Source organism: Lampris incognitus, chromosome 5, assembly GCF_029633865.1.
Source record: "Lampris incognitus isolate fLamInc1 chromosome 5, fLamInc1.hap2, whole genome shotgun sequence".
Taxonomy (NCBI): Eukaryota; Metazoa; Chordata; class Actinopteri; order Lampriformes; family Lampridae; genus Lampris; species Lampris incognitus.
Genome location: NC_079215.1, coordinates 42,900,988 through 42,920,423, shown reverse-complemented (window position 1 = coordinate 42,920,423; position 19,436 = coordinate 42,900,988).

Genomic DNA, 19,436 nt, shown 5'->3' with positions numbered 1-19,436 from the left:
AATCACACTTTTTGGGGTTCAGCCTGAGGCCTGCTGCCTGGATGCAGGAGAAAACTTCACATAGACTAGAGAGATGGTCCTTAAATGTGGGGCTGTATATCAGAACATCATCCAGGTATACCATGTACACCTGCCATAGGAGCCCTCTGAGCACTAGTTCCATCATGCGTTGAAATGGTGCAGGTGAGTTAGTGAGGCCCATAGGCATCTACCGCCACTGGTAGAGGCCCCTGCCCGTTGTTAAGGCCGTTTTCTCCCTGTCATCCTCAGCAACCTCCACCTGCCAGTGGCTATTAGAGAAATCTAAGGGGATAAACCACAGTGAGCCCGCTAATGCATCCAAGGTATCATGCACCCTGGGAAGGGGATGAGAGTCTTTCTCCGTTATGCTGTTTAAGCAACAATAGTCGATACAGAATCTCCACTCTCCGTTTTTCTTCTTCACTAGGATGAGAGGCGACACCCAGGGGCTGCAGTTCTCCTCAATTACCCCATCAACTAACAGGGCTGCCACCTGCCTGCCTATTTCTTCCCTCTTTTCTGGTGATGTCTTGTAAGCGCGCTGCCGCGGGGGGGGGGGGGGGATTACCTGTGTTTATGTGATGTCTGATAAGTGTGCATTTGCCACTCATCCCTTTTGACATGCTGAATATCTCCCTGTATTCTTCCAGCAATGAACTGAATTGCACCTTTTGGTGCTGATTAGCTGGGGACTTTTCCAGCGAAACATAAGGCACCTCAGTAGCTGAAATGGTGGAGACTGTTTAAACTGGAGCTGTGGGAGTGACACAAACGTTGACTCATCCACAGAGAAAAACTCCCCCAAGTGCATCCCCTATCTCAGTGTAACGTCTTGATCAGTGGGGTTTAACACACGGGCTGTAGTAATCCCATTTTTCACTGATGTCAGCATGTGAGCCACAACACAGCCACTTTTACTCTGGGGGTTGGGTGCTAAGTAGCCCACAAAGTCAGGGAGCTGGTCCATGGGAAAGGTTTGGGAGACACGTACAGGCACCAGCATCTCGTTTGGGGACACTGTCAGTGCCGTGACCATGGAAACGTTACAGCACTCCGGAACCAAGTCTTTGCCACTCAACAGTGGAATCAGTGTCCCACAACTGCAGTCTGCCACGGGCAAAATCCAAGAGGTTATGGTTAGCAACCAGAAAGTCCAGGCCCAGCAGTACTGCTTGTGTAGACCCCCTGACCATATATATATATAATATATATATATATATATATATATATATATATATATAGAGAGAGAGAGAGAGAGAGAGAGAGAGAGAGAGAGAGAGAGAGAGAGAGAGAGAGAGAGAGAGAGAGAGAGAACATGCTGCCAGGGTTTGTTACCTAGATGGAGAGTGGCAGTGATGGTGCCCAGGATGTCAAACATCTGTCCATTCACAGCACGTGCAGCTATCAAATTAGCATTCAGGGGCTGCTTATGCAGTGCTCAAACAGATATGCGGAAATCACTGCTAAATGACTCTGTTGATCCTGAATCCACTAATATGTTGATTTCAGTTCGCATCCTCTAACATATGACATGCACTGTTGCTGTGTTGTGTCCGGTGTCAGTGCTTTACTGGTTGAGGGGATAAATACATCTTCCTCCGGGGGGCCGTAGGTGCGGTAGCTGGTGTTTGGGCCGCAACATCAGCTACATCTCTTTTCTCGACTTGTTGGCTGGGTCATCGCTTCTGGGTGAGGGAAAATGCATCCCTGGTGTCTTATTGTTTCATTGTTAAAGGGGCCCCTGGTGGATTTAGGGCTCCGCCAATTTGGTGAGCGAGCTCTGTTATCATAGCATTCCCAGTAATCCTGTTTTTCCCAGGAACTCATCTCTGCTCCACGTTCATGCCAGCTGCAGTCAGGGGAACGGCCTCTCTGTTCACCTTGTGAGCGGCATGGCTGACAGCCCTGTCTCCCGCAGTCACATTGACATTGATCCCCACACACCGGTTAGACGCTTTCTATTCATCCCTCCAGCCACTGGATTTCAGTCTGTTATTTTCTTTAGCCATTTGTCTCATCTCTAGCCTCATTTCTCTCATGTCCTCGGTAAGTCTGTCCATGGCTCTGTACAAACCACCTCCATTGGATATGGAATGCATCAATGCTGTTGCACCACTACCAGTAGGGGCTTGGCGTACATGTGTGTTGGCAAAGTCCATTTTTAGAGTCTCTCTGGCCCTCTCACATCGACCGGCAATAGTCAGGGCCTGTTCTTGATCAGTAGCCTCCTGCTCATGACATTTAACTCTCAGAGCTGGGTCAAGCCCAGCTAGATATCTGCAAAATGTCTCCTCTCTCTGAGCTATATGATAATAATAATAATAATAATAATAATGCATTTTATTTGTGAGCGCCTTTCAAAATACTCAAGGACACCTTACAGAACACAGTAGAAAAAACCAAAAAAAAAAAACAAGCAGCACTGTATCAGACAGCGTAAAATCAAAACAAAGCAGGGTAGACAATTAAAAGTTAACACAACAGATAAGTACATATGCACAAAACTCAATGAAGCGTGGATCAGACTGAATATGCCAGTTTGAAAAGGTACGTTTTGAGATGGGATTTGAAGGTTGAAAGAGAGTCAATGTTGTGAATTTCTTGTGGGAGAGAGTTCCATAGGCGGGGGGGCAGAACGACTGAAGGCTCTAGTCCCCATGGTAGTCAAGCGGACCGATGGTGTAGTGAGTTGGACAGCAGAAGAGGATCTGAGAGTGCAGGAGGGTGTGCGGATATGAAGGAGTTCGGAAAGATATGAAGGAGCTAAGTTATTAAGGGCCTTAAAGGTGAGGAGCAGGATCTTGAAGTCAATACGGTATATAAAAGGAAGTCAGTGGAGTTGCTGAAGAACAGGAGTGATATGATCCATGGAATGAGTTCTGGTAAGGATATGGGCAGCTTAATTCTGGACCAATTGAAGCTTATGAAGACACTTGAGGGGAAGACCAAAGAGGATAGAATTACAGTAGTCAATACGGGATGTAACCAGGGTGTGAGTGAGTATGGCTGTGCTTTTAGGTGTAAGTGACGGCTGAAAACGATTAATATTGCATAGGTGGAAGTATGCAAACCGAGTAACATTGTTGATGTGGGCTTCAAAAGATAATGTGCTGTCCAGGATGACACCCAGACTCTTAACCTGAGGTGATGGGGGAACTATAGAATTGTCAATAGTAAGAGAAAAACTATCAGTTTTGGCCAAAGTAGATTTAGTGCCAACTAAAAGGACCTCAGTTTTATCACTATTAAGTTTGAGGAAGTGGTATGAAAACCAGGATTTAATTTCTGGTAAGCAGTCAGAAAGGGAAGTGGGCGGAAGAGTGGCGGTAGGTTTTGTGGATAGATAAAGCTGGGTGTCATCCACGTAGCAGTGAAATTGAATGCCAAATTTCCTGAAAATGTGGCCAAGAGGTAGTAGGTAAATAATAAATAGGAGGGGTCCCAATACAGAGCCCTGGGGAACACCGGTAGTAACAGGAAAGGACTCATATCTCATTTTTTTCAAAAGTTGGACAAACTGAGTGCGGCCAGAGAGCTATGATCTAAATCAAATCAAATCAATTTTATTTGTATAGCCCAATATCACAAATTACAAATTTGCCTCAGTGGGCTTAACAGCAACACAACATCTTGTCCTTAGACCCTCTCATTGGATAAGGAAAAACTCCCTAAAAAAACCTTTAACAGGGAGAAAAAAATAGGAAGAAACCTCAGGGAGAGCAACAGAGGAGGGATCTCTCTCCCAAGTCGGACAGCGTGCAATGGATGTTGTGTTCACGCAATTTACGTAATACAACATTGAAAGAGGATAACAGACTTATAATTATCTAAACCAGTCAAGGGGGGTGCCAGTTATTCCAGTGGAAGCTAATCTTTCTAGGAGGATGTTGTGTGAGATGGTATCAAAGGCTGCACTTAGATCAAGGAGGACAAGTATGGTTAAGAGCCCAGAGTCAGCTGCCATCAAAAAATCATTAGTGATTTTCACCAGTGCAGTCTCCGTACTGTGCATTGAGCGAAAACCAGACTGGAATTGTTCAAACAGATTGTTGTTAGTCAAGTGAGCATGTACCTGAGTTGCAACTGTTCTTTCAAGTGTTTTAGAAAGAAATGGTAAAGTTGAGATTGAGCAAAAATTATTCAAATTCTTGGGGTCTGCACCAGGTTTCTTGAGTATTGGAGTTATTGCAGCTGTTTTGAGAGACGAGGGAACAAGACCAGAGGTAAGGGAGGAATGTATGATATAAGTTATTAAAGAGGATAGAGAAGGTAGACAGGCTTTTACTAAATGAGTAGGAAGGAGGTCTAACTGATAGGTAGATGATGTTGATTTGCGAATAAGACCAGATATTTCTGTAACAGTTGGGAGTTTAAAACTAGATAGTGAAGAACAGAGGGGAACATAGGAGGGTGAATAAGATGAACTGTATGCAGTATTGTTTGACGAGGTCAATTGCTGATGAATATTTTCAATTTTGGCATTAAAAAAGGTAATGAAAGCGTTACATTGAGCAACTGAATACAGGTAAGGTGCGAGAGTGTCTGGTGGCCATAAAATATTGTTTACCACGGAAGACAGGGTTCTAGTATTCCCTTCACCTGATCTAATTAAATTTGCATAATAAGACGATTTAGCTGTGGACAAAGCCTCCTCATAATGAAGTATGTGGTCATTATACATGTCTTTATGAACAACAAGGCCAGTTTTCGTGTAAAGGCGTTCCAGGTGACGACCTTTAGCTTTAAGCTGGCGTAGTGCAGGTGTAAACCAAGGGGCAGAGTGGGTAAAGGAAACATAGCCTGTGGATGCTCCTTGAACTAGCTTTCTTATTTCTGCTGCATGCACTTCTAAACTCTCACCTGGAGCATGAGAACGGGCAGAGAGGTTTACTTTGAAACAGTCCAGAAAATGTCATTGTCAAAACACCTCCTGTAAATTTTCCTTAACTGCAGAATAGTCGGCCTGCACTGCTGCTGGCAGGCTGTCCCACAGGAGAAAAGCAGCTTTGGTAAGCCGTGTTGGTAAAATCCTGACCAGTTCCTAATCATAGTCACTGCCAGTGCCTCCAATTAGTGCCCTCACAGCTACTTCGTACTGTCTGGCCCAGCAGTGAAAGCTTTGATTTTCCTCTCCGCAGAAGGGCGGCAGGAGTTAAATCTTTATGTGGCTGGAAAAGGGCTTCTCCCCATGCCGTGCCTGGTAATTCAGTGAGTCTTCACCAAACTTCCACATTTTGTCGTTTTCTCTTTTTTTTCCTATTCTGTTGTGTTTCAAAAGAAATTTGATGAGCACTGCTTGTTGAAGAAAAATGAAACCTTTGAACGATATGTGTTCCGCTCGTGTATGCAGCATCAAGGGGATTTGATAGCTACCTCACAGACCTCAAGATAAAAGCTCATTTGTGCAATTTCAATGAACTAAGACACTCTATGATTCGTGACCAAATAGTCTTTGGAATAAATGACAAAGGGATCCGAGAAAAGTTACTGAGAGAAATGGGGCTTACATTAGAGACAGCAGTAAAGATATGCCGGGCTAGTGAGGTAGCGAGGCGGCATGTAAAGACATTTGATGAAAATGCACATGGAGCAGCTAGTCATGGGGCGAGGCAGTGGAAAATAGCTATGAAAATGTCAAGATTCAAAATGCACGATGTTTTATAAATCAAGATGTACCATTCATTGGTGCATCACCAGAAGGTCTAACATCCAACAGTTGCTGTGGCCTCAGCCTTCTTGAAATTAAATGCCCATTTTGTAAGAGGATGAAACCCTGGATGACAGCAATGACAAAAAGTTCTATCTGAAAAGTAATGATGGTGGATCCTTAAACTCTATATAGGAATGATCAATACTTTTATCAAGTTCAAACACAGCTTGGAGTTTGCAAGCTTTAGTCATCACAGGAAGTTAAATCAGTTCATCTGGACACGTTTATTGACAGAAACGTTTCATCACTCATTTAAGTGACCTCTTCAGTCTCAACTGACTGCAGGTATCCCCATCCCTTATAAACAATAGTGACATAACGACCGAAAACAAGTACATCTGTCGCCACTTTACAATGATTGCAAACATTCCCAAATCCTCTGTGAATAGTACACATGGCCTTTGTAACTGTAGTTAGTGGTCACACCCATATTTGCATATGAAACTGATCGTTGGTTTCGGTTGGAGCCTTTTCACCATTTCCGTCAAATGCACTCTGCTCATAGGTTGATGAAAAGCATTCAGCTTTTTGACTCAACTGACTGTTTTCATCTCTCAAATTTTGAAGCTGAGACATGATGGCATCTAACTGACTTTCTTTGTTTGAGACATCACTTCTATCAAATTCAAAGGAAGCAGAATCTTGAGCAAGATCCCCTGACATGCCCAACTCAGAGCTAGCATCAAGCTTTCTTTTAGCATGGGATTGTCGACAATCAAATCTCTCAGATTCAGGGTGGATACTGTCCTTCAGACAGTCAGATTTTCCTTGTGTTCCCATCATGTTGACAGAAGGTACCCAGTCTGAGTCATCTTTTTTATACAGCTCAGTTCTTTATAGTGAGGGAAAGTTAGCAGGAATTTGACCAATCTGGGAAGTAAAGTGTTACCAATAAATTTCTTCACCAATGTGTTCCTTAAGGTGTGTAGTAACATGTATTAAAATGTTGAAATTCAACTCCCGAGGGTAACCTCCGAAAAAATTGCTCAAAGTCAGGGTACCGATAACAGATTTTCGAAAATTGAAAAAAGCTTAAATTGGACTTAACTTACGTTTGAGGGGTCAAACTAGGAATTTGTCATGATTCTAAGTTGATTGCAAGCATTTATTTTTCACCAAGACCCTGGTAGAAAAATATTCACATCCACTTTCCCACTCATCACCCCCCCCCCCATGCCGTAGAGGGCACCCGACATGTTGAAGCCATTTACAATACAATATTTCAGAAACTATGCCTCTATGACAGATTCGGTCTTTATTCTACTTTGTGTAGACTATGGGTCTTCAGTAGGCTAATATGGAAGACGATGTGAACCCACCTCTGCTCAATGCTTTTTCTGTGAAGGCCTGGAAACGCCAGGTGAGAGGCTTTTGCAAGGAACTTCTAAAGGCTACGCTACATTATTGAAACATGCAGAAGCCATGGAAAATGCTACAATTTTGGAGCGCATGAAGAAGGATGAAAATGAAGGAAGACTTAGATACCACATAAAGTGTAAAGATTATTTATACAACAAGTTTGTCAAGGTCACCAAGACGTCAGCTCAAGCATCAAAGGCAGAGGAAGAGACAGCAAAGCTGAAGCGAAGGCGCACTTGCTCTGAGTTCAGTGCATCAACTGCATGCACCTCTTCAAGTTCACGGTCCGTTCAGCTTCTGTACAAGAATGTATGCATTCTTTGCAACCAACCCGCTCATCTCTACGAACATAAACCAGCAGACGCTAGAAAGAAATATAGAGTGCCTGATAATGTGACTGCAGATAGACTAAAGGCAAGCTTGCTGAAGATAGCAAGGAGTCGTGGAGATGACAGAGGCACAGAAGTCCTTGGACGTCTGGAAGGGATCAATGACTTAGTAGCAGAAGAAACCTTGTATCATTTGCGCTTTGAAAAGGGTAGGCCTTACTCCAAGACTGCAGATGAAGGACCAAGGAAGAGAGGACAAAAGAAAATAGATGATGAGCGAGAGTTTGTTTTTATTGAATTATGCGAATGGCTAGACACAGAACTCAAGCATGGGGTGATGACGCTTGACCAAGTCCACGAAAAGATGCAGCAGTTTGATCAGTCACCCGATAAGAGCCTCTCTTATTCAAAGAAATGGCTAAGGATGAAACTTCAAGAGAAATATCATGGCACACTGTACTTCACATCACAGTCGAAAAGGTCAGATGTACTCTGCCTCAAAGATAACACAAGCAACATTCTGCGAGAGCATCATGCTAACCTTCAGCAAGGAGATGAGAAGACACAAATCATAAAGACAGCACTAAAGTTCTTATGCAACGACATCGCCATGATTAATCTAGATCCAAAGTCATACCCCACTGCATACAGTATGGCTGATATCCAGAGTCAGCTGCCACTTGTTCCTGAGAGCCTCCAGATGTTCTTGAGACCAATAGTGAAGACCGATGAAAGAGTAGCTGTTTGGGGGCAGAACTTTATCAAGCCTCGTCGGCCTCGATCAGGAGTATTGCCATACCAAATGGGGCTTGCCGTACAACTTGATCATAGATTTGGGTCAAAATGGATGATCGACAAGTTACACCGGCTAGGATACACTGAGTCTTACTCAGAGACACAAAACTACAAATACTGCTTCCTCAATGACAGGAATGGAGATGGCATCCCAGATACATCTGGCACACTTGATACCATTGTAGAAGAAACTGATGACCAGATCAATGATGAGGCTGCAATTGATGCTGCACTTGAGGATCCAACGGTTCTGACCGCCAGTGAAAGTGACAATCAGGTGGTCTCCATGGAGGTTGCGGAAGCAAACAATGCAGTCACTCAGTTCGTTGGGGACAATATAGATTTAAACATTGTCTCTGTCAGTGGAAACACCCTGTTTCATTCAATGGTTTGAAGAGAACAACCCATTGGACCACGATCGAGACAAGAATATGCTTGTATCTTTCTCTACAGGATTCACAAGCACGGGGGATGACTCAGTCAATGCGGAGAGAGCAGCTGAAGTAGGTAGAGAGATGCAGATAAAGCCGGATGGACAGTCAGCAACATCAACCATGGCGGTGAAGTCAAATGTACAAGCCCTGTCATCACTCAGAAAGATTCCCAAGATCAACGAGAAGAAGATTCATCTTGACTCACTCAAGTTGTTCAACCGACTGATCATTTTTGCTCAACGGGATATGACAGTTGAGACAAGCTTGGAGTATGAGCTAACTCCCCTCCCATTGTCCCTTTTCAGCAACAAAGATCACAAAATGAACAAGGCAAACAAGGCAGGGTTTTCCAAAACTAGCCTGAAGGAGTTGACTGATCCACTTGAACTCACTAACCAACCCTGTTCCACTTTGGTGGTTGATGGAGGATGGCTTCTCTACATGGTGAAGTGGGAACAAGGCCAGACTTGGCAGGAGATTGCCAACAGTTACCTAAGGTACGTGGAGCGTCTTGGCTATAACTCTCAAAGGATCATTGTGGTCTTTGATGGCTATAACAGATCACCAAAAGATCATGACCACATCCGACGTAGCAAGAAATCATGCTGTGATCTCCAGATTCAACCAGATATGATGCACTGGACACCAAGAGCAAAGTTCTTGGACAACATCCATAACAAGAGTGAACTCATTCACCTCCTCTCCTCAACGTTCAGAAAACTTAACATCACTGTGGAGCAGACTGACAATGATGCTGACACTTCGATTGTGAGAGAGGCATTGGTTGCTGCTAAAGATGGCTCTGTTGAGGTCAGTAGTTTGTGTAGATATTTAACTTTCATTTGCTTAACTACTTTAAAATAAGAGTTTTGATTTTTTAAAATATTTTCACATGCTCTCTTTACAGTTGCAAGCAGAAGAAGCAGACGTGCTGGTAATGCTGGTGCACCATAGCTCGAGCACCAACCACCCACTCTTCTTAACCACATCCAAGGGCTCTTATGATGTCAGGAAGATCCGGGAAGCTCTCTCAGAAAGAAAGAGACGCTACCTCTTTTGTCATGCGTTCACTGGGTGTGATACAGTTTCTGCTATTTCTGGCCATGGGAAAACAACTCTGTTTGACAGGTAATAATAGTAGGCCTATAATAATAAAAGTAATTGTATTTTAGTGAAATATTTGTATATTGAAATATCTTTAAAAAACCTTGAAATGCACTTTTTCAGGTTTTGTGCAGGGGACATTGATAAACATATGGACATCTTCATGGACATTCATGCTACCAAGGGTGCAATGGTTCAGGCTGGAACTGCGATCTTCTAATATATTTACAATGGACCAGGTACTACTCTGGGTGAAATTCGGTACACCATGTTCTCATGGAAGGCAGCGGCTGGGCTGATCAAACCAGAGACTTTACCCCCAACAGAGGATGCGGCTGCACAGCATTCTCTCCGTGCCTACCTACAGACCCGGGACTGGATTCTTCTACGGAGCATGTCTCTGGACCCCAGTGACTATGGATGGACATTCGGTGTTCATGGTTATGAGCCAGTTCCAACACTAGACCCAATGGCTCCTGAGGAGCTCCCCCAGTTCACAAGCTGTAATTGTAATGGAGATTGCGGCAACAGGCGATGCAGCTGCAAGAAGAATGGTATTCATGATGGTCTTGAAGAAGACTCAGACATTGACTTGTGAAGCATTTGACATGGATTTTCTCTGACTATTGCAACTATTGTAATAAATGCAAAAAAAAAATATATGCAAAAGTTGGCATGGCAGTTATTCCACTAAGGAGTAGATCTAGAGAAAATTAAATGCTAGCAATCAACTCAGAATCATGAAAAAAACAAACAAAAGTAAGTCTCTACAGCATTGATGTGATTTGTTATGATAAAAACTGATTTATCTAAATCTTTTTCAAAAAAATCACCCTCACCCGGACTCCCCCCCTCCCCCACTTCCTCTCTATTTTACTACAATATTTTCAAAACAAAAAATGAAAATGGAAAGGGCCTTAAGAACGGGATAAAAAAATAAAAAGAATAAAAAATAAAAAATCTTTTAATAATCATAAAAACATCACACGAGTGAGTTAGGGACTTACCCCAAGAGACTTTTTTTGTTCAGAAAATTATGTACAAAAATGTTTTGGTAGCCTTTTTTCCTAAACCAGGAGTTGATTTTTTTTTTAATACTGGTGTCAATACCCCAACTTTGATCAGGTTTTTTCAGGGTTTCCCCCTGGAGTTGAATTTCAACATTTTAATACATGTTATTACACACCTCTATGAACACATTCATGAAGAAATTTCTTGGTAATGCTTTACTTCCCAGATTTTCCTAACTTTCCCTCACTATTAACCTAAAAATACATTGAACGTGAATTTATTTTCTAGTTGCATCAAATATCTAAACACAAACTCATAACAGATATTTGTATTTTATGAATTTTCAAAAAGTTAAGATGAATGGGCTTTGGCCATTATCTTGTTTTACATCACTGAGAAAATGAGAATAACTAGATTGCACCGTCACAATGAATTAGTTGTAATGTAATTTTAATAAAAATGTTGGATGTTTGTCCTTACCTGTTATGAAGTAATTTATTATTGTCTTTGATGTACCACTGTATTGTTTTGTTGGTTATGTATTGTTTCAAGTTGATTGCAGCTGTATGTAGCATTATTGCCAAAGGAAAGTCCCCCCTCATGGACAATAAAGTATTATCTTGTCTTATGCAGCACGGTCGCCCAGTGGTTAGTGCTGTTGCCTCACAGCAAGAGGGTCCTGGGTTCGAGCCCCAGGCCATCCCAGGTCCTTTCTGTGTGGAGTTTGCATGTTCTCCCTGTGTCTGCGTTTGTTTCCTCCAGGTGCTCCGGTTTCCTCCTACCATCAAAAAGACATGCATGTTAGGGTTAATACTCCTGCCTGTGCCCCTGATCAAGGCAATAGAAAAAAGAACTTGAGTTGGTCCCCAGGTGCTGCAGCTGCCCACTGCTCCTATCCAATGGGATGGGTTAAATGCAGAGAACACATTCATTGTAATCTGTACAATGACAAAAATAAAGCGGCTTTTTTTTTTAAGTGAGCGGAACAAACATGAATGAGGTTTAGTTTTTTTGCTAGGTTTTTGCCCTCCATATTTTGGTTCAGTCGGGCAAGCCAGAGACGCCGTCCGACAACTTTTTGTATTCTTCTTGATTTAAAATGACTTTAGGCAGCCTGTGTTTTTCTTGATCATTCCTATTGTAGCAAACATGAACTTGACAATAACACCATTTTCCTCTATGATGTTGAAGCAAAAAAAAAGAAAAGAAAAAAAGACCACCACTCGAATGCAATGTGCAAACTTCCAATGCCTCCAACACGACCGAGTCAAATTTGTGACATCACCTGAAAGCCCTCAATTCAGGCTTAGATTTAAGGGCAAAAACTTGGCTTAGCAGACTGTATTTGTTGCTCATGCTTGGTCATGCACTTATGGGCGGATGCCTGGCTACGGGTTTGTCTTGATGCACTGGTTCTACATAGCACGGCCATCTCTCCAGAGCTGTGAATCTGTCTTTTGTTGGGTTATTTTCATGTTGTTTGTTTCTGTTCTCTCAGCAGGAAATGCAATATCACCAGGGCCTGGGGCTGAGGTCCTAATGAAGTTACTATCGTCTTTTTCTTTCTTTTTCCCCTGCCCACCCACATCTCTTGGTCTCTCCATCCATTTTGTCCTGACTCACTCGCACCTCCTCCGGCTCTACCTTCTTTACACAATTAAACTGGAAACACTCATTGATCCAAATATCTCTTCATTTTAATTTCCTTCTGTCACTGTTTTTTCAATCTCTTAAAGTACATCTGCATACCTCGCCAAATCAACTCTCATCTCCTCCAGGTTGCAGAGATTCTTTTTGGTGGTATTTCACATTTAAAGGAAAGGTATATACGTGCGCGCATACACGTTTGTCAGCAGTAATCCATCTTGGCAAGACATAGGCACTTGTCAGTTGTTTACATTCCTCCAGAGTTCAGTCACAGAGTACCATTCAAGTTAGAAGAGAAACAAAGAGAGAAAGAATGTACAAAATCCTTTATTAAGCACTACAATTGGCATACAGACAAAGTATATCAACTACAATATTGCAAGTGAAAAAAAAACACCCTAAGCCAACAATAAAGCCAGGACTTTCCCTCGTTACACCAATTAGAAAGAAGACCAGGTCTTCATCATCTCCCACTGAGCACAATACTCCCCTATTGCCCATTTAAGGCTGAAAGCCTCTAGATTGTCTAACACTTTGTAATAGACATGCCCCATCTACCCTGAGCCGAGCCTTCAGCAGTCCTGTAAGAACCTGCACAGGGTACACACAGCCCAATGCTCGGTTCTTATAGCTCAGCCAAATGGCTAATGTGGCAGTTGATATGAAGTTTAAGTGTGTGCGTACCTTCCTTCCTGGCTAGGTATTTGGGACCATATACAAACAACAAAGGAAAACCCTCCAAAGCCCAAAAACCAATCCATTAAACACACCCACCAACCCATGACACTGGACAAATAAATGCATTTGCCGGGTACCGGGTACCCATTAAAAAAAGTTTAATTTCCGTTCTTATCGGTTCCTAAAAGCGATATAAATCTTTATTATTGCAAAAAACAGCTACATTGTATGTCTGCAACGACCTGGCGGCTTTATATATATATATATATATATCTGCCACGACCTGTCTACCTTACACATCAACGCAACCGCGCGTGCGTGTCCGTATCCATTTGTTTTGATACGGGCTAGCGTTAGCATGTTTGACTAGCATCACAGCAGCAGTTTGAAAGATGGACACTGTAAACGGTCCAAAGTGTGGCTGTACTTTGCCAAAGAAAGCTACAATAAGGCTAAGTGCAGAAAATGTGGGAAGTCTGTTAGCTGCAAGGCAGGTTGCACCTCAAATCTGACCAAACACTTCAGGCAGCACGGCATCGATTTGAAAGAATGTAGTGTTTGACATCCTGCAGTCTCCGACCGTGAGTGTCAGACTCAGACAGCGCCAGCACGTTGCAAGTACCTCCAGTAGAACCAGGGAAGACAGCATAGATTTAAACCTGCTAGGTTTAAATCTAGTGCGGATGTGGAGTCAAGTAGTTTAATTAATACGAGTAGTCAAGGAATTTCTTATAGTGTAGATTATCAGACTGATAGCTTGGTCTATAACATTGAGGCCGTCTCCCTACCCTGCTGTATTGCTCCCAAGCTGTCCTCTCCTAAATGTGTGAATCACAATAATCCAATAATTATTCCTACCACTGGTAGTGGTGAAATGTGCAACAAAGTACCTAATAATCTACAGAACCAAACATCTAATGTTATCAAAAATGTGACCACATATTGTCCAAACAAGGGTTGGTTGTCAAAATTGTCAACAAGGTGTCTAATTCCAATTAATATTTCACCTATTGGTAGCTCTAATGTTCTGCCTACTACTGCTCACTTCCACAAGAGGCTTTAATTTGCTTTCATAAATATCAGATCACTGTCTACCAAAGCCTTAGTAAAAAATGATCTGATTCTTGAACATAGTTTTGATATGATTGGGTTATGTGAAACTTGGCTGAAACCAAATGTTTTCCTTCCCCGTAAATGAAGCTTCCCCACCTGACTATACGTATGCCCATGTAGCTCGCGCAAATAAACAAGGTGGGGGTGTCGCCTTAATATATAAATCTATTTTCAATCTGACTTCTAAACTTGAATCTAAATTCCAGTCTTTTGAGGCTCTTGTTCTTGGTCCATCTCCCTCAGCCATGAATAGACTGGTCAGTCCAAATTCTGATACTCTATTGGCCTCCTGGCTGTTACTCATTATTTCTTGAAGAATTTGGAGAATTTGTCTCAGGCCTTGTTACTCATTCCGATGAGATTCTAATTCTTGGTGATTTCAATATTCATCTGAATAAGGCTGCTGATTCTCTAGGTAAAGCCTTTCTTGCACTAGTTGATACTTTTGGGTTCACTCAGTTTGTTCAAGAGTTGACTCATTGCAGTGGTAACACCCTTGATTTGGTTTTATCTAAAGGGATAATTGTTTCTGATATGAATGTCTTGCCAACCACATCTGCTGTGTCAGATCATTTTCTCATCAAATTTGAAGCATTATTGGCCTGTCCAGTTATTGTCAGCACAGATGTAATTGCCACTCGCCACATTGGTCCCTCCACTGTAGCTGAATTTTGGCCAGCAGCTGCCTGAAATCTTGGCTCCTTTCACTGTGGTAACTGACTTTGTTGAAAATTTCACTAGTGACTTAAATGTAGCCCTCTAGTTTCTTCGATTCAGTTACACCTCTCACTACCACTACCGGACCTCAGTGCAGCCTTTGACACCACTGATCACTGTATACTGTTAGACAGATCAAACTGTAATTTTGGTGTCTCTAGCTTAGCTCTCTCTTGGCTTAGGTCCTACTTATCTGGAAGAACACATTGTGTCTGCTATAGTAACATTATGAAAGCATCTGCGGTGTTTGCCGCCGCTTGCTGTCTATGCGGACATGCAAATTGCTTATTGCCAACATCGCCACACTCAAAACATTTCAACTGTTTAACTCTAAAAGACATGGATAAAAGTGTCGGCTAAATAACTGTACTGTAATGTAATGTAATATAAATATAAACGGAGAAAAATAGAGGGCCAAGAAATTAGCCCTGAGGTACACCATATTTAACATCAAATTTATTTGTTTTTTTACTTTATTGCCAGTCATGTAAGTTAACAGGCAATTAACAATGCAGAACATAATCACCTTGAGATGGACTTCACTTGACATACATGAACGTATAGATGACATAACACCATACATGGATAGAACATACACATACATATACCTACATAAATTATACATCAAAACAATACAGTACAATACATGTTTCCTAGCTAAGGTATTTAATAACTGGTGTCCATCACCTTATAAAAATAGACAGTTTAAATTATAGCTGGGCAGTCATGTGTTCCATCATGTAGACATGTTTGACTTTTTGCAACCATTGAGTTATTGTGTGTGTGTGTGGGGGGGGGGGTAGGCTTCATCCAGTTTATCATAAAACTTTTTTTTTGCAACCATCAACAAAATGTGCAGTATATAGCACTGGTCTGTGGTAAACAAGTGCTTGTGTGATATTTCCAATAGAAACAATAGCAGGTCTAGGGGAATGTCTGTTTCCAGGATTTTCTCCATTTCTTCTTTGACATTTTTCCAGAACGTCTGTATTTTTGGGCAGTCCCTGAATATGTGAGTATGGTCTCCGATCATACCACAGTCTCTCCAGTATTTGTTGGTAGAATTGTTTTTAAAGACACAAGCTATCAGTGGGGTCCTAAAGAACCTCATTTTAACCTTCCAGTCAAATTCTTTCCATAACTGGCTCCCAATCCCCTTATGACAGCTTGAGCATATGTCTTCCCAGTCGCCATCATCCACTATTGTATTCAGCTCCAGTTCCCTTTGTCCTTTGATAGGTATAGTGGTATCTGATGTGTTTAACACTAGCTTTTTGTACATATGGGATATATATATTTTTTTCTTTTAATACAGGGTGGTCAAACAGCTGTATATAGTGGGTTTCTATATTTATTGGTTCTTTTTTAATATCATCTCGGTCTGTATTTTCTGTGATATAGTGTCTAATTTGTAAATATCTATATAGGTCACTTGAGGGTAGAGCAAACTTGTCTTGGAGTTGTGGAAAAGAGTTAAATGTATTCTCATCAAACAGTTGATTAATTTTCTTCAACCCACTTTCAGCCCATCTTTTATAAGCATTATCCCACATAGATGGGAGAAACTCTATATTTCCTGCAATGGGCATGGCCCTTGACAAAGCTGCAGCTCCCTTTAGTTGCTTTTGGATTGGAGTCCAGACCTTCAGTGTGTGTTTAATCCATACATTATTTATTTTGATCTTTTTCCAAGACTGTTGGCTAAGAAATGGAGGAGTAGATAATGATACTCCTGGTAATGAGTTTTGGGTTACACTTTATTTTAGGGGGTCAGAGGGTGTCGGAAATTACCTAGTAATTTCCTAGTAATAAGGTGGTAATTATCACGTAATTTCTTAGAAATAAGGTTGAAATTACCTTGTAATTTGGGTTAGGATTAGGGTAAGGGTAAGTTTTAAAATTACCTGTAAAAACTGCCACCTTATTACTAGGAAATTACAAGGTAATTTCAACCTTATTTCTAAGAAATTACGTGATAATTACCACCTTATTACTAGGAAATTACTAGGTACTTTTCGACCCGCTAAAATAAAGTGTTACCGAGTTTTGTTCAGTAGAAACCCATCCAGTCTCTAGATCCTCAACAATCCAGGCCACCACTGCTCTGAGCTGGGCTGCCCAATAGTAAAGTTTTAGGTTGGGTAAACCCCAGACCTCCTTTCTCTTTTGTTGACATCAATATTTTTAATCTGACTCTTGGTCTCCTGTTTTGCCAAATTAATTTTGATATTCGTTTTTCTAACAGCTGAAATGTGGATTATGGTACTAATATAGGGAGGGATTGAAATAAGAAAAGTAATCTTGGTGGAATATTCATTCTCACTGATTCTGTCCTGCCAAAAAATGACAGACGTAGTATGTCCCATCTGTTTATTTTATCAATTTCTTTAATCAATTTGTCTTAATTTGAGGGGAATAATTGTGCAATTTTAGGTGTGATAATTACGCCAAGATATCTGAATCCCTGTTTGGATCTTCTGAAAGAGACCAGGTCATCTAATTGGGAAGGCCAGTCCCCAGCTATCATAATGGCTTTGGATTTGTTCGTATTAACCTTATACCCTGACACTGCACTATACTCATTAAGACTAAGTAAGGGGGCGGGGACAGAGGTGACAGCGTTTTCTAAGAATAATAATATATCATCTGTGCATAGTGCTAATTTGTGTTGATCATATCCTTCATCAGATATTCCCTGTATGTGGGGATTAGTTCTTATTAGTTCAGCCAGTGGTTCAATGTTGAGTGCAAACAGGGATGGAGATAGAGCATCCCCCTGGCATGTCCCACGTCCCAGAGGAAAAAAATTAGAGCAGTGTCCATTTACCCTAACTCTAGATCTAGGGGTTTTCATAAAATATTTTAATCCACTTAACAAATGTATCATTAAAACCCATATAGTTAAGAGTATGTTCTAGGAAGGTCCAGTCAACCCTCTCAAATGCTTTTTCAGCATCTAAGCTGAGAAGCATTGACAGGGTGTTCCTCTTGGCTGCAGCTGATTGTAAGTTCAAGGCTCTTCTAACATTATCAGTTCCCTGTCGGTTATTAATAAAACCTGTCTGATCTGGCTTTACAAGTTTATTTATGTGTTTTTGTATTCTGTTTGCTATAATGAAGGCCAAAACTTTTAAATCCACACAGAGGAGGCTGATTGGCCTGTAGGATATGCATCGAGTCAGGTTTTTATTGTCCTTATGAATGACACTTATTACTGCGTCTGACCATGATCCAGGCAGATTCCCCTCTGTTAGGGCATAGTTATAGACTCTGCATAGAACTAGGGTTAACTCGTTTACAAATGTTTCGTAGTATTCTCCAGGAAAGCTGTCTACCCCTGAAGATTTATTATTTTTAAGTTTGAGAATATTCTCTTTGGTTTCTTCTTCTTTAATAAGAGACATCATCATATCACCCTCATCTGCTGTTAATCTAGTCAGACTGATTGAATTAAAAAAAGGATTCAATCTTTTCTCTTTTATGAGGCTCAGCTTCCTCTTTATACAACTTTGTGTAGTAAGCAGCGAATGCCTCTGCAATATCTTTTGGTTGGGTTAGCATCTGGTCCCTGTTTGGATTGGGCTTTGTTGGATTGGGCTTTACGTAGCTGTAAAGCCAGTAGGCGGCTTGCTCTGTTACCTATTTCGTAGTATTTCCTATTTATGAATCGTAATGCTCCCTCTGCTTTATAGGTCAACAGATCGTTCAATTTTTGTCTATTTTCTTTTAATAAGTCCAATATTTTCTGAATTTTTGATAGTTGATGCTCTTTCTCTAGTTTCGTGATTTCCTTCTCCAGCAATAATATTACCCATCATCACTACTTTGGCCCCTTCCCAGAGAATAGAGGGAGAGACAGTGTCATTATTAGAGGTAAGATATTCTGTGACGTCTTTACATATTTCTTCTTGAATTGCTTCGTCATTTGACAATGAGATGTTAAGTCTCCAGTATCTAAACTGTTTATTTGGTCCTATCTTTATCTTTAAGTTGACAGGGGAACGGTCTGATATGGTAATTGGTTCTATATTACAGTCACTAGTCCTATAGATGTCTGTTCCAGATATCAAAAACATATCCAGCCTAGAGTAACTGCCATGCACCTGTGACATGAAAGTGAAGTGTTTTTTCTCTGTGGTGTAAGTGGCACCTGATATCCACCATGCCCAGTTCACCCATCATTGCTAACAGAGTAGTAGATTTTCTGGACAAGGAGCCTACTTCTGCTGGGAGCCTATCCATAGTTTGTATCAAAATGCAATTGAAGTCTCCATCTATCAAAATAGTACCCTCTGATTTGTCTGCTAATAAAGATGCTATGTTTTTAAAGAAATCTGTACAGTCTTCATTTGGGGCATATAAATTGAGCATTGTTATTTTAGTACCTCCAATAGTCCTTATTACCATCACATATCTACCCTCTTTGTCATCAATTGTTTTTTCATTGTTGAAGTAGACTAATTTGTTGAATAGGATGGCGACTCCCCCTTTCCTCCCATTTTTAAAAGAAGCACTATA